The sequence below is a fragment of the Malus domestica genome, chromosome 14 (assembly GCF_042453785.1).
Source record: "Malus domestica chromosome 14, GDT2T_hap1".
NCBI lineage: Eukaryota > Viridiplantae > Streptophyta > Magnoliopsida > Rosales > Rosaceae > Malus > Malus domestica.
The window spans coordinates 11,764,533-11,781,362 of record NC_091674.1 but is presented as its reverse complement, the minus strand read 5'-3'; the positions used below and the strand labels follow the sequence as shown (position 1 = coordinate 11,781,362).

Below are 16,830 nucleotides of genomic sequence, written 5' to 3'. Positions count from 1 at the left end.
GCACAGCACATATTTTACACCAGTTCCTATTTGGTCTTAAAGACCGAAATTATCAGTTAAATACAACGATTACATAATTGGATAATCTGTTTCTGTGAGTGGTGTCTCTTGAGTTCAAGCTTTGCTTCCACCGCCACCACCCTTCAAACCCAAACGTGGGCCTTTATTTTAATTGAAGCGCTTAGTGATGATATTGAATTAACTATAATAAAGAAAGATTGAAATAGTTAGTTCATTATTTTATTGAATTAGTTTTAATTGGAAGATCTGGTGCTTTAGGCTTCCTATTTCAATGTTCATGTTAATGTTTTGGTTGAATTGAAATAGTCATGTGTTCTAACTTGGCACTAGAGATTTTTTTTGAGATGATCAGTGAGCCCAATGAAGAGGTTCATATATGCATCGGCATATGAGATCCTGTATGATTTTTTCCTTTTGATCTTATGATTAGAAAGAGTTAGTTAAATATAAAAGAAAACAGAATCAATGAAGGTCGGTTAAATAGCGGATAAAGCCAACGAACCATGCCGAGGCATAAAGACACCGTTGTCCAATCGAAGACAAGTCATGGACGTCACCTCCCAAGGCATGTGCAGCCTTGCGGAGAATCACATCTCCTTGGAATCACATATTCTGCTATCAGATATATCACTCTTAAATTGGTAAACTAATAATTGTTGAATGGTAGGTTTTCAAGCACTTCAAGCTTTCTTTCTCGTATTTAGTTCTCATAAAGAAAGATTGGAACAGTTTGTTCATCTTTACTAATTAATCATGACTAAAAGAATATGGCATGCTTTAAGTTTTCTATTTCGACTTTCATGCTAATAGTTTTGGTTGAATAAATTTAGTGATAGATACAACCACTTTCAGCTAATGTCGTTGTCAATTTTGTAAGCATACGCAAATATATACTTTTGTTCTGACCTTGCCAAGGAATACTGATGAAGTATCTCAACTCAGCAAGCTCGGTAAAGTCGTCTATCAAAGCAAACGGTGTTGATCATTATATATGTCAAGTACGAATTAGTCAATCATACATATGTTTAGTTTTGATTATTGAGTTTTGAACTTGATTATTACAACAAAGATAAAATATATATGCTTTGAACATGATAAATTCCAGCCACAACAGATGCATATGCATTTCCCATAAACAGTTGCTCATTTCCCTCAATTTTCTGGTATGAAGAAAACGTATTTCTATCACCACATACATGGCGAGTCGCACTAGTATCTATCCACCAATCAGCGTGGTCAAATACTATATTGATTTCAGAAATCTTTGCAGCCAGGGCATCCACATTGTTTTCAATCAGGTTTGCACGGTTGTTGTTGCCTTGATTTCCAGGACCTTGATCCCTTCGATGGCGACATTCTTGAGCCCTATGACCTTGCTTTCCACAAACCCAGCAACTCCCTTTGATTTTCTTGAAGTCTTTGCCTTTCACGCCAGGGACAGTTATTTTCCTTCTTAGTTTTCTGGAATTTCGGCCTTGGCTTTGATGAACTTCCTTCAACAACATTCGTCTTGGCTTCCATACTCGAAACCAGGCCCTTCTCATTCTTTCTGTTATCTTCCTTAATGTTCAGCCTTACTATGAGATCCTCAAGAGTCATCTCTTTATGTTTGTGCTTGAGATAGTTCTTGAACTCCTTCCAAGAAGGTGGCAATTTCTCTATAAAAGACACCATGTGAAAGGACTCATTGATCACCATCCCTTCTCTAGCGAATTGCTTTGTATGTTTACTCTCTTGAATGTTTGTACGGAAGAGAAGGAAGGAGAAAAGATGATTTTTTATGGAACTGAGGACTCCAATTATATAGGCTTTTTTATACCTCTTCAAATACCTTTTGGATGTATCTGAAGCTATACAACTCTTTGGAAAGAGTTGTGTCTATTAATCAAAACATTTTTAATTAATTTTAATTAAAAACTTAATTTGAAATTAAAACTAATTAATATGGTATAATCATCAAGCCTAATCCACACAATTAGTGGCCCAAGCCTCAATCCCCATTCCAAATGGTCCAACACCTAATCACTATTAAAGGAGACTAAAGTAATATAAGGACCTCAAGTTCCATTGAGTTCCCCGATGTGGGACTTAAAGGAGCTCAAAACGCCAACAATTATATATATGTTTATAAAGTAAGTGAACATATAAGGCATGAGGTATGTATATCATTCAAATGAAGTGATAAGTTTTCGAACTTGTATATAGTTTGTTAGTTTTTCCTATGCCTAAATAATTTAAACAATGTTTTTATCTGTTAATTTTTATGTGCCATAAGGGGAGAAGAAAATAAATTATTCAAGGCTAATGTATGGCAATATATTGGAGATGTTGCTTTTGGAAGAAAAGAATTTTGGTTGTTCCTTTATTTAATTTGGTATTTACAAGGCTAATGCATGATTTTGCTTAGTTGAATAGCGAAGGGAGTCATGAAGGAGATTATTAAATTAATGCCATTTGTCGGCAAGACTCGAAGCTTGAATCAGATTATCATAATTTTGTCACTTGCAGCTATTGTTTCAAGCTAGACTTGATCAATGTCTTGTCAACTAAGCAAGCCGTAGCAGCTTAGTTGATGCTTGCACTGTGGTTTTAAGTTACTTCGATCAACATTGCATCTTAATTAGAATAAAAGGGATAATCTTCTTGCCCGTAGGTGTGGATCGTTTCGTTTATTTTAATTAAGATGGCATAGTATGGGTTTTATTTCACAGAAGTTTTTGAAAGCTTCATCTTGCCCGTAGGTGTTCAAGTTTTTTTATGAAGGCAACTCTTGTGACATATAATCCAGTACTATAAACTAATTAATTTGCTTGCCTGTAGGTGTAAATTAATCTAGTTTCATGAAGTTTATTGGGGATAACGTTCCATGCCATCAATTACAAATATTTTCACTATGAGCCCCATAATAGGTTGTGGTTTTAAGGCATGGAAATCAGTTGCATCATGACGTATTTTATGTCTCTTCATGAGACTTGTTGATGCAAAGTATTGGACCCATGAAGGTTAATCAATGATTGCTAAGGTACGCATTGGTTAAGTATTATGCTTGTAAATCTTTTCAATTTCAACTAAGATGTCAGTATAGACGATGAAATTTGACTACTACAGTTTCCCTTGAACATCGAAATTGAAATGATATGAAATTGAATATGTTATGAATGCATAAATTCATGATAGATGCACATAATTATTTTTGGCGGATTGCGTGTCTTGATTTAAATTGGGTGAATGACACATCTAATGGTCACCAAATGACCTGAAATTTTTGTATGTACAACATATATATGTCTACTATGTGTCTGCAAATTTTCATAATTTGTTGCGATGTAGTGTAATTATGGTGAATTTACTAGTAACTCATGCTCATACAGACAGTTTTGCTGGCAGATTATTTTTGTCTTTTGAGACTTCACTTTAGACAATTATTTTGATCTAAAATGGCTCTATATGTTTATGTTATGAAGATTAGTATGTCTATTTTTATCTGTAAAATTTTGGTAGCAATCAAGCTTATAAATTAATTATGATAAATTCTAAAATAAGTGTAATTCATTGCTGAAATTCTATTTGACAACTTTATGTTGGTTGTGATGTCTATTTCGTTATGTCTAAATATGAAGCATTAAGTATTAATGAGTGTTTTCCCAAGTGGGAGAATTAGTGAAAGAAAATTGGACTTCACACTTATTAACTTATTTGCAATAAGTGTATAAACTCTAAAAGTTTAGTGGGAGTTCTAAAGTTTGAGCATTAAGTGGATTTGCATGAATCTATTAAAGTGTTATTCTATCTTTCATGAATATGTGTTTTGGTTGATGAAATTAGAATTACGCCATGACTCGAATGACAATAATATGTTTAAGTTGCAGAATGAGTACTTGGTGTATGTGTATATTTTTACTTGCAATCATTTCGATGCCTTGATTGATTATTTGTCAATCTTTAGAAAGAATTTTGAGGCTCATGGGGACTTAGCACAAATATGGAATTATTAATGCAAATAAGATGGTTGTTGGATGCGTGATTTGTATAAACAATGATGAATGTCTTAGTTTTACCTTTCATGGAGATTATGCTATTTAAGGTGTTAAGGAAAGGTTAAAGAAAGACAATTTTGTAGTGGTATACATTCATTGACTAAGTAAGGGTGTTCCCACAAGCATATTTGACACACCCCGATCGGAGTCGAGGCATGCTGGCTGTCACCCGAAGGTGACATAACCAAAAGTGTAAGTAATGCAAAAATGTGAATAAATTAAAACCAAAACTAGAACTAATTTAAACTAATAAAGTGAGTGCGCAGTAGTGGGTAGAACCCATAGAATACAAATATTCAGAGCATAGATGACAAATGGTGCAGTCAAAACTAGTTAAGTAATTAATCCACAATGGGAGCAGTTCATATATTTAAACATGGATATGTCAGAATCTTTGGCTAATCCTCGTACGCCACAGAGTAATTCAGCTATCTAGGACCTGGAGGGGCGAAAAACAGAAGGGTGAGTGGGCAAAAATAAAAGTTTATAAAAATCATTTATTTTCTGAACATACCAACCTATCGCCGTAAAACATGTATAGTTTTTAGAAAATCTTACTACGTATATGTATGAAATCAATGTAAATCAACTATAAATCAAGAAGTATGCCACATCCTAACATCTCAACAATAATATAAATAAAAGAAGGTGTTCAATTAATCTATACTAGCACACAAGTCGGAGTCACCTAATGCGATATGTACGACAGGCCCTGATGCTCATCAATCTATGCTAGCACATGAGTCGGAGTCGCCTAATGCGACCTGTACGACAGGACTGGGTGTAATAACGCTCTAGTGCTACAATTACGTGAAGATTGGCGTTAATCGCTGTCACCTACGAGTCGGAGTTGCCTAATGTAACATGTACGACAAAACTGGCACCCATATGGATCCAAGGCGAGTGTGCGGTACGGAGGTGAACATACACGTGAAAGACTGACTTGATGCGTAAAATAACTAAACACACAAATTAACCCTCTTGTTGACAATTGTAGTATGGATAAGTAGGGATCATTCTTAAACCGGGGATTAGGAGGGATTGCTAAAACACTCTAAACTGACTTAAATGTGTAAAACAAAGTTTAAAACACTAAACTAGACTCAAGGAATGCAAAACTAAACTCTAAAACACTAAAACAAACCAAAAGACTCAAAACAGCAAACAAACACTTAAAACTGCCTTAAAAACACTTTCTGGGTAGTTTTGGGACTCTAACACAAACTTGGACGAAATTTGATTTTCTAATGACCTAAAACACTTAAAAACATATTCTAAGACAAGTTCTAATTAATATGACTCAAAGAAATAAGGTGGAGTTGATTTTGGACGAAAATAAATAAAACAAAGCAAGAACAATGTAAACAGATTCTTAGACAAAATTAAGTGAATTGATGAGATATGGGGTAACTAGAGGGTTCTTCTCCACACATGATACACTTGCATTCAACTTTGATTTCCAATTGCTTCTTTCAATAAACTATGAATCTCAACGCCCTAGGTTAACTGTGATAGCACTTTTTTAACCTTCAAGTTTTCCTAAAGTTAGTGAATTGGATGGGAATGCACATGCAACAACTCAAAACATTCTCTAAAAGTCCCTTACGTGAAAAGCACAATAAAGGTACAATCAAAGATCATTAAGCTTCATGAAAACTATAAGCATTGACGAGGCAATTGTTACTATGAAAAGCATGAAACGTTTGCCAGGAATTCACTAAACACGATCGTTTATAAGCGACCTCCACTACTTGCAAATACAAGGTTGTAACTATTAGGTGAAACTTCCTTATATTTTAGCTTCAAATTCCTGCATGAAAACTAAGTTGGCCACCTTAATCAACACACAAAAATAAGTCATCAATCAAACGGTTAAGCAAATTGCATTCACAATTCATGAAATAACAATTAGACGTAATCAATTCATCTTGCAAGCATAATCATGGTATTGAATAACCCCTAGCCAAAAAGGCTTAGTTCCTCATGTTCACAAAACAAAGGAAAACAGATTTATACATTGTAAACATAAGAAAGAGAACACCTAAATATTCCAACGATTCGATGTTGAACAACTAGAACCTTCAAGCACTTCTTCTTCCTCTCCTTTGCTGCGGCACAAGGGTTGGGGATAAGTTTAGGGAGTTATGGATGATGTAGAATGATGGGTTTATGGTTAAGATGAATGTAGGGGTCGGCTAGGGTAGTTTCTGGGCAGAAAATAGGGTGAATGGTGGTAGAATGGTGCGGCTAAGAGTGGAATGGTGTTTCTGGCGTGGATGGTCAGTATATGGATGTTTTGTGGCTGCAAAAAAGAGTTTATTTAAAGGATTTTAGGAATTAAAACCCTAGGTTATTTAGGTAATCAGAAATTAAGTCTAAGGCTTCTAGAAATAGGAAACAAAATCAGAAACTTAAGGGAAATTGACTAAGAGGTGCGGCTAGGGTATGAAACACAAAAGGAATGTGTTTTAATTCAGAAAATAGGAAAGAATCACTCTCCCTTGCACGGCAAGGAAGAGGAAAGGTCAAGGGATGCGGCTGTGATGTAGGAAAGGTTTAGGGAAAAGTTTAAATGTCCTAAAACTGAAGGGAAAGGGTTCCCTTGCACGGCAAGGAAGATGGAATTGTGGAAAAGGCATGTGAGGTGCGGCATTGATGTAAACCATGCAAGAAATGTGTGCTTGATGTCCTAGAATACTTAGAAGGCCTTCAAAGTTGATAACACTTAGGGACACTTAGGAAAGGTCGAACCAAGGTAGGAAACATTGGCTTAACTTTCCTACTTCAAGTAGGAATCCTTGTTGGAGTAGGAATCCTTGTTCTTCTAGGAATCCTCATGTGAGTAGGAATCCTTCGTTGATTAGGAATCCTAACTTCTTCAAATCTTCAATTACGTCCATTCCTTTTGCTCCAATCATGTGATAATCATTCCAAGCCCAATTTTGCTCCAAAAAGCATCAAAATGCATCCTTTGGCCTTAGAATCTGAAAACACACAAAAGTGACTTTAAACACTAAAATAACTAAGGAAACACAACGTAAATGCACGAGAACAAGCCAATTAAGTCGCATAAATATGGTCCTATCATGGCTCTGGCCCGTGGCAAGCACTAACACCGAGGTGCAGCAATGATGAGCAGACTATATTAATATAAGCATGCTGTAACAATTCAATAATTCTAGTCAACATAATAACCCTACCTAACAATAAACTTACCTACGCATCCCGTAGGATTATTTAGCATTTCACCATAGTACAACATTTCTAATAACATTATGTAATCATGGCATGATATGCATAAATCAATTCAAAAGCAATTGTGGAAACTATAAACTATAAAGTGTATATATATATATACACACACACACGAAAACAAATGCCCACTCACTGATACGTCGATGGATCGTAGCCCCCTAGCCTCGCTTGTCCTCGTACATCCTCAGGATAAGTCTCCCCTATATGCAAAACAACTAATAATAATTAATTAATTAACAAATACACTAAAAGCTAGGAAAAATTCCCCATAGTTTGCTCAAACGGAAGGTTTAAATATACGAAAACACTTTACTCGACGTCACTGACCCGTACATGTCAAGCACTTGCCGACAACTGGCTGGACGTGCCCTCACGCACCGGCTAGCCCATGGCCACACGCGCCCCCATGCGCAGGCCAGTGACTAATAGAGACTGATGGACGTTAGGAATATTCCATCAGAATTGACGGAATATTCTGTTAAATAGTAACGGTGTTACCTGATGCCGTTAGAATATTTCGTCAACTTTGACGGAATATTCTTCGTCTTCTTCGATGAGATTCATCTTCCGCCGTCACCAGAGCCTGGTTTTGCCGGAAACTGAAAAAATTTCAAACCTTCATAACTTACTCATTTCTCAACCATTTCCAACAAAATTTATATGGAATCGGAGCCCATGATGAGGAGAACAAGATTTTACCTTCCAAAAGTCCAAAAATGGATGGGAAAAGGCCTAAAAAATCCTCGAAAGGTTCAACCTAAATTTCGACTCCTCGAACTCTCTTGTTTTGACATCAACTCGACTTCGAACTTAGTCTAGCGCCCTAGGGAGTTGTGTAAAAGCTTCCTCATGTCCTAAAACCTTGGAACTCAGCCTGAAACTCGTTAGAGCAAAACCCACCGAGTCCGACCTTCCGAATTAACAAGTCAAAACTCAATCATTTCACCATCAGCTGGTACAGCTGGGTTCGTGGGTTCGAGAGGAGTACAATGGTAGTGTTTTTGGGTTCGATCTGCGAGTGTTGATGAAGGTCCTTGTTGTTGCAAAAAGGAGAGAGTTACGGGATAAAGAGAGACGGAAGAAGAAGATGACAGAGATATAGCTTTTTCTAATTGGGGGAGAGAAGTGAGAGACAATGTTTTGGTTGAGTAAGAGTGAGGGTGAGTTTAATTGATAAGGAGGGATTTAGGGAAAAACAAGTGAATGTGAGGGTTTTAAGGGATGTGATTGGTGAATACGTGAAGAAAGGGGACACGGATCCCATTTAAATGGAAATAAAAGAGATAAAAGATAGGGTTTTGTACTAGTGAAATCCTACGAAATCTAACGTACACTATCAAAAACAGTAATTTTCCAATACTGAAAATTAACATGCACGTGTACAATCCTACCCGTTGTTAACGCGCTTTAAATAAATGTAACTTTTTCGTCACAAGTCTATTTCGAGCCTAACTCACGCTCACGCGTTCGTAACAACGAGTACCATTTAATTACGATAACGAGAAGAATAATTAAAACCCGAATAACCACGTCCACGTCACTTTTCCAACAAAGGCATAAATGTCAATTTACACACTCGGGAAGAAATTACATGGAAAATTAGGGACAGGACATCACAATATTTCAAAAGTATGATTTAACTAGTGATTTGCAAATTAAGTGATGGTGTTGCATATCAGCGGGAGCTTGAGTTTCATGTAAATAATGCCTTACATTTGTAGATGACCTATTAGGTATGTATGGTTGTTTGAATCCATTTATTCAGTTTAATCTCCGGTCAGATTCATGTAGTCACATTTTTATGTGTTGGTCAATTATCAGATGACTATATATATGATATCAAGGTAATCAAATTGTATTTTAAATCATAATGGAAGGGTAAATCTTCTTGCTCATAAATGTGGATTAATTCTTTTGGTTCGACATAAAATGGCATGACATTATTTATGTGTTGTATTAGTTGTAAGGGTTTTTTCATCTTGCTCATAAGTGTTGAAAATTTTCTCACGAAAGTACTAATATGGTATATGAGCCAGTGTAAAAAACATGTTAATTGCTCGTAGGTGTTGAATTAATTATGTGTAATGAAGTTTAGTTTACAACTGCAGTAGAAGTTTGCATTAAAGAGGACCTAAGATGATAAAAGTTGAGACACATTCAGGTAATTAAAGTTCATCTTTGCAATCATAATTTGACGGTGTTTCATGTGAATGAGGATTTTAGCATGTGTAAACCTTACACAACCTTGTTAGTTCCATGTTGAAAGACTTGTTTGACGGAAATTTGTATCAAGGATAGGATGTTATCACAACTACATGGCCATTATAGTGACATTATTAATTTCCAATCTCAAGTATAAACATAAATATTATATTTGTAGACTAGTGGGAGAATGTTGGATTTATTTCAATTTAAATCAACCTTAAATGGTCTACAACATATAATAGGAATGTAATTTTGGAGATTAATATAGATATTGTGATTTGATCTCCTAAAGATATCAATCTTATATTAGGTGTCTTGTAATACAAGTAAGATTGACTAAGTCCTTGATTTTATGATACCTAATTGATAGTCTAAAAAAAGTGGGATTTGGTATTCCTTTATGAACGGAACCTTAATGCCTTAGCCAGTATAAATACTAAGGTCCCTAGAAACCCTAGATACACAACAAACGCTTCCCATAAAGTAGTTGTATCCGGTTAGGTGCTTTGTAGAAGACTTTGGTGTTGCCGCATCCTACATCATCTCCGCTTGGTATCCAATGGCAATTGCTTCACGATGAGGTCAGCCAACTCCTTGTTTGTGTTTTGATTATACAACCAATTAAAGTTTACAGGATAGATTATGCATGTTAATTACCACTTGAGCGTATTTATTTACACCCAGTCTTGTCATACAGACCACTTTAGGTGGTTCTGACTCGTGTGCAAGTATACTTATTGAGCTATGGATAAGTCGTACAGGTCACTATAGGTGACTTCGATGTATGAGCTAGCATATGTGATGAGATATGTGATGAGCTAGCATGTATGATGAGATATGTGATAAGCTAGCATATGTGATGAGATATGTGATAAACTAGCATATGTGATGAGATATGTGATGAGCTAGCATATGTGATCAGATATGTGATGAGCTAACATCTGTGATGAGATATGGGTGCAGTCGTACAGGTCACCATAAGTGACTCCGACTTGCGTGCTAGTATGGGTTATTAATCACATGATTATTAATCTTGCTGATGAGATGTTGTGTTGTGGTATATTTATGATTTTTTCTGAAAACTATACAGGTATTGTAGCGAGGGGTTATATGTTTTATATGGTCTCTATTAAAATTTGAATTCCAGGGCCACTCACCCTTGTTTTGTTTTCACCCTCCAGGTTTTATTAACTGAGCTTTCTTATCATCGAAGATTCGTGGTGATTCTTAGTATTGGAGATTACTTCGAGGGTACGATTCTTAATTCACCCTACTGTACTTGCTTATGCTCTAACGCCACGTGTGAAGTGGGTTCATTCCCGCTCACCAGCGCATTCTGGTATTTAGGCTCTCTTAAGTTTAATTTATTCACATTTTCCACATCATCATACTTTATGGTTTCATCACCCTCCAGGTGTCGGCCATCACAGCTCGATTCGGAGTCCTAGTGGACATCCCGGGTCGAGGTGTGTCAAATATGTTAAAATTAAACTATTTATTTATTACATTATTTACCTTTTTGAATTATAATAAGTATTTTTAACCAAAAATAATAATAATAAGAATTATAAAGAGCATTTATTGATCACTAAAAATAGATTTAAAGTTGCTATCAAATTTGGCAGCAACCACCTCTATCAATCCACATCATACCTCATTGGAATTGCATTTTTAGTTGGAAAACACTAACGTTGTCTTTTATGACTGTTCTTGCTGATGTGGATTTTTGACTCCTCCTTTGAAGATACTCTTAGTTATTTATGTATATGATTTTTGGTTATATGGAGTGGGACCAAGTAATTATACACACATATGTAACATGATGATCGTTAGATATGATTGAAAATATTTATGCTCACCAGACCATTTATTAATGTTGGATGAGTTTGCTTGGTCTATCTAATATACAAATCTCAAAATTTAAACTTATTCAACAACAATAAATAAAGATGGTGAACAAAAGTGCAATCTGGAAAGATTTGCTATGTAATATGTATAATACATCTTTTATATAGTAAACACATCATGAATGATAACTGGAAAAAAAAACATTTTGTACATATGTTGAATGGTAGAAGATAACTTACAATGTTTTTTTTTTTTAACGAGGACAATTGGTACAATGATTGATTTTCAAGAAATAAATAAATAAATTGTTGATGCACAAAATCAGTAAGGACTTTGATACAACAGAAAGTGTTAAGTTTGTGACCTTTGCTAGATTGCTCCGGTCACTAGTGTGGATAAGTATGTAAATGGATAGAGACAGGGAAGCAAACACAAGATGTACGTGGTTCATCCAGATTAGCTACGTCCATGGAGTAGAGGAGTTCTCATTAATTGTGAAGGGTTTACACAAGTACATAGGTTCAAGCTCTCCTTTAGTGAGTACTAGTGAATGATTTAGTACAAATGACATTAGGAAATATTGTGAGAGAATAATCTCTATTTATAGAAGAGAGTTTCTAGTTTCATTCTGACATTGTCACGTGTCGTGTTGTGATTGGCTTTTGATGTTGACACATTTCGCGTTATGATTGGCTTCTGATGTCGACACGTGTCGCGCTGTGATTGGCCTCTGGTTGGAGGGAAACTCTTTTGGGTCATTGACAGTATAACGTTGACCGGTGCTCAGTAGTTTCGGGATTTGTCAAGTATGGTACAAACAAAATTTATAGTGCTTTGGGATATTTGCCTACATGTGGCTCCTAATGGTTGACCCATATGAAACATGATGTCTTTATACTTACCATTCTATTTATTATTGTTAAATAAGTTTAAATTTTGAATTTGTGTCAATCAACTATATAAATTTCAAAATTTAAACTCGTTTCACGTTGATAAGCATCATAAATCCACATACCATGAATGGAAAATCATTAGGAAGAGTATCTCTAAGATAGAAACATAACATCCATGCTCTTGTGAATTACGGATTGGTGCCTTCTTGCTTACTTCTGACTTCTCATAAATGAATAAAAAAAACTCAATAATCTTTTTAAACCAAATTAAATAAATAAATAATGAAAGGATAGAGGAAGGACCCCAGCACTGCAGCAGCATGCTGAACAAATTTAGGAAGCATTAAGCAATAAGCAAAGCAGTTCAGTTCAGTTTAAGCATGGCAACGTGTTTCTCTCTCTCTCTCTCTCTCTCTCTCTACGGTCTATATATGCAAGTACATGCTTTCTCTCACTTGGCAGTATGTGTTCTTGTCCCACTTGCTCTTTACGTATACACTCATTTTTTGATCAATTAATGCTAAGGAGACCAACTATTTAAATTAAATTTTATAAATTATATAACATGATTGTTGATGATTAGATTATTACTCAAATGTTGATTAACGTGTTTATTTCCTGTTGGTGACACATCACATTATTTGTAAATTTGGTCTAAAAAATTAGTCTACCTAGCATTCCTCTGATTGATTTGGTGCTGCATCATTGCTTATGCTAGCTATTTCCTTTCACATTTCTATTGTCGAAGTGTTAGAATCAGTCACAAACGTAGCATGCGTATGTGCGATTGCTCTCTGTTCATATTTTTTGAATCTCATAACTAAGAATGATTAGGATCAAGCCGGAATAGGATTCTCTCCCCGTCTATTTTTATCCCCCCCCTCACATTTTACTTTTTGTCATTTTGTCTATAAAAAAAAAAATCAATATAAGATGTTAACGAGGTTTAACCATAGTCGTTCAAATAGGAGAGAGAGATTTGAAGGGGAGAGAATCCTTCTCCGATCAAGCCATGCGCATGTGCGACTAATTGTGTCATATGCCTTGACATGTTTGATGACACATCTCCATCACATACATACCAATAATACATTACAAGCATCTCTTGCAAAGTGACAACAAATCATGGAAAATACTTGTAGTATTAAGTAATGTATATATATTTGCAAGGGTGTGTTGATGGAAGTAGGATTTGGTAGAATCCCACCATCAAATATCATGTGTTTGTTTTGTTTATGTTACCAAATGGAGAAGCAAAGGCAGCTTTATTCTCGTTTTGTCTTTGTTTGTTACCAGTGTAGTTACCATTTCCCTTTCCCATCTACGAATTTGGGTGACTTATTTGATTCAAAATTTATCATCATCTGTTACGTATTAACTACTTCTAACCAGGTGCATGTGAGCTTTGATATAAAAATAGCAGTTTCCTTTTTATTCTTGTATTACTGATAAATGCATAAACCCACGCCACACACGCACACATATATAACACTATTCAAAACAGTAAATTTGATATTTGACTGGTAGACCACCTTAATTTGACCGTTGCGTTTAAATAGAGTAACATATCCATACACGCATACAAAATAAATAAGAGAGAGAGAGAGAGAGAGAGAGAGAGAGTTGCAAATTAACACGAGGACATGGGAACCTATATTAGGATCTAAACCACCATCGTTAAGGACTCTTTTAGGGCTATAACGGAATTTAAGAATAAATATGAACAAATATTGTCTTCAGTGGGAGACTTCTTACGGTATAATTCTTAAATTTGATGTTTATATAACCGTAAGAAAAAAGAACTAAAAACAAAACAAGGGCATTTATAAGGGAGGTGGATTGTCTGCCCTCTCATTTTCATACTCTACCCATTCCCTCCTGTTTGTGTGGTCACGGTTAAGCCACGTCAACATTTTATATTCTTATTACTTTTTGTTTTATTATTTCTATAAAAAATTAATATAAAATGATTATGTAACTTAACCGTGACCACACATCATGAGGGCATGGAAAGAGTATGGAAATGGAAAGGCAGACAATCCACCTCCATTTCTAAGGTGTGCACCTTGCGTGCGGCCAAGAATCTGACAACTTTAAGCTGACAAGCTCAAGCATAGAACCGGATCTTTGAGACCTCGTGTAATTCATACTTTCTTTTTTATTCACCCCTCAAAGAGGGAAGGAGAGGCAGAGAGGAAGTTGGTGGAGTTAGTGTGAGGAGTCAAATTGAGGTGGATTGAAGCTCTGTTTTGATTGTGACCTGGTAATCCGATACCTTTTATTTTTTCAGTTTACTGGGTGTTCTTTTGTCAGATAGAGAGGGAGGGCTCATGATTGTCTTCATGGGAAAGAGAGGCAGAGAAAGGGAGTTCGTGAATAGTGTGAGTGCTCGATTTCAGGTGGATTGAAACTCAGTTTGGATTGAAGTTGACAATAATGGTTTGTCCACAACATTTGTAGAAACCCAGATTGTGATGGTCAGGTTTATGCCGTCAGTTCATCTAAATCCCACGTCTACGAAGACGTGTGAAGAAACCATGGTCAGAGCATTGTCGCCGTCGCGTTCATGTTTCAAGAAATTTAGAGCTTTTGCATTCGTTTCTTCCACAAAGTCTAACTTAAGCATCTGAAGGTTTTTGGCTCACAACACACTGCTATGGCAAGGTTTTACTTATATTTTTATTTCTTAATTTCAAGTTGCAACAATACTAGAGTAATTCTACGTTTGCGTAAAATTCATTTCCCATTGTGGATATGACAAAATAATATCAATTGTTCTTTTATGCAAAAAAAGAAGGATTTAAGTAGACTGAATTATTGCCACTTAGTACTACAATGTAGTGGTATTCCTCTTCACTTGTAAGTGAGAGGGATTAGGTTCGGTTCTCACCAAAAGCGAATTTAAACTATATTATTGCTATCTCATTATGAGGCTAAGCCATCCCCTCCCCTTAAGTATAAATAGTATTGTTTGTTAAAAAAAAAAAGTTGACTAAATTATTGGAACAAGAAAAAGGGCTTTTATCACAAATGATCATTTTAATTGACCCACACATCAAGAATGCCCCTTAAATGAAAAATCGATAAATGTAGTTCCTGAAAAGGGTAAATTGTCGTTTGACACCTTAAACTATTAGTCCTATTGAAATTGACCCCTTGAACTATTTTTTTTGGTAAATTAACCCACTAAATTATTTGAATAAGTCAATTAACCCCTTATCGTTATATTTCGTCCACTATTCTATCAAATTCAAGGGCAAAATAATCTTTTTATTATCAATTCTTACATGTCACATATAACCACCAATAAAATTATGACATGTGGATACATAATAATATGTAATGACATGTGAAATGGTCCAATATGCAAACGTTTGGTTTCTTTATGTTTCTTATTATGCTATAAGTTTATGAATTATTTTGTGTCCACATGTCATTATTTAATTGGTGGTTATAACTGACAGGTAAGAATTGATGATAAAAATATTAATTTGCCCTTAAATTTGACGAAAAAATGGACCGAATCTATGATAAGGGGTTAATTGGCTGATTTTAAACAGTTCAGGGGCTCAATTTCAACTAGGGTATTAGTTTAGGGGGTCAAACCACAATTTACCCTCCTAAAAATAAGTGTCGCAAATAAATGTGGTCAATCCGTTACAATTCTGTAAAAAAAATTGTTATACGCTGATGTAGCACATAAATGGGTCCCACAAGAGATTACGAGTTTTTATCACAAATGGTTCCTGAAATTAAAAAATCGATCAATATAGTCCTAGAAATAAGTGTCACAAATCAACATGATCGTTTCGTCACAATTTTATCAAAATTTTTGTTATGTACTGATGTGAGTTTAATAATTAATTTAAAAAGTTGTCAAAATCCTTTTTGTACGATGGAATTATCTCAAGGCTGAGCTCGGCATTTTCCGCATCACCAAGATCACTGGGGGAGCGCCCAACAAGCTCTCCAAGATTAAGGTTGTGTGGTTGTCGATTGCCTAATGTTAACAATGATGTCACAAAATTCGTCGCTAATCCAAGCCATCACCAAAGGTGGTCTCGACTGGTCTAAAAGGTATAAAAATGGGTGTCTTGAGATTTTTTTTTTCTTTTAGAGAATAGACGACGAATGTTACCATAGAAGAACATAGAGAAGTGTGGGTTGGGATTGGTGTGACAGTGAGACTGGGTTTCTGGGTTGACAACTTTTTTAATTAATTATTAAATATGTTTCTAGTTTATTTTAATTTAATTAGACTTATGAAACTCATTTATATTCACATCTGTACATAAAAAAAATATTTGACAGAATTGTAATAGAAAGACCACGTTGATTTGACTCTTTGAGCCCCCTATTTCTAGGACTACATTGATTGATTTTCAATTTTAGAGACCATCTTGATGATCGGTCAATTTTAAGGATCATTTGTGATAAGAAAACGATTGTGGAGCCCATTTATGTGCCACATTAACACATAACAAAATTTTTGACATAATTGTGACAGAAAGACCATATTGATTTAAGACATCTATTTTCAAGAACTATATTGATCGATTTTTTGTTTTAAG

At 35.3% G+C, this 16,830-nt stretch overlaps 1 long non-coding RNA gene across 1 annotated transcript; it reads right to left on the bottom strand.

Moving 5' to 3' along the window:
- Positions 1-5,993: 5,993 nt before the first annotated feature.
- On the bottom strand, positions 5,994-8,431 carry LOC139191471 (uncharacterized). Its single transcript, XR_011575541.1, has 4 exons — positions 8,013-8,431; positions 7,812-7,912; positions 7,447-7,513; positions 5,994-7,042 (listed from the first exon to the last, which is right to left on the bottom strand). It is a non-coding gene; the product is annotated as an uncharacterized lncRNA (long non-coding RNA).
- Between the last annotated feature and the right edge of the window lie 8,399 nt (positions 8,432-16,830).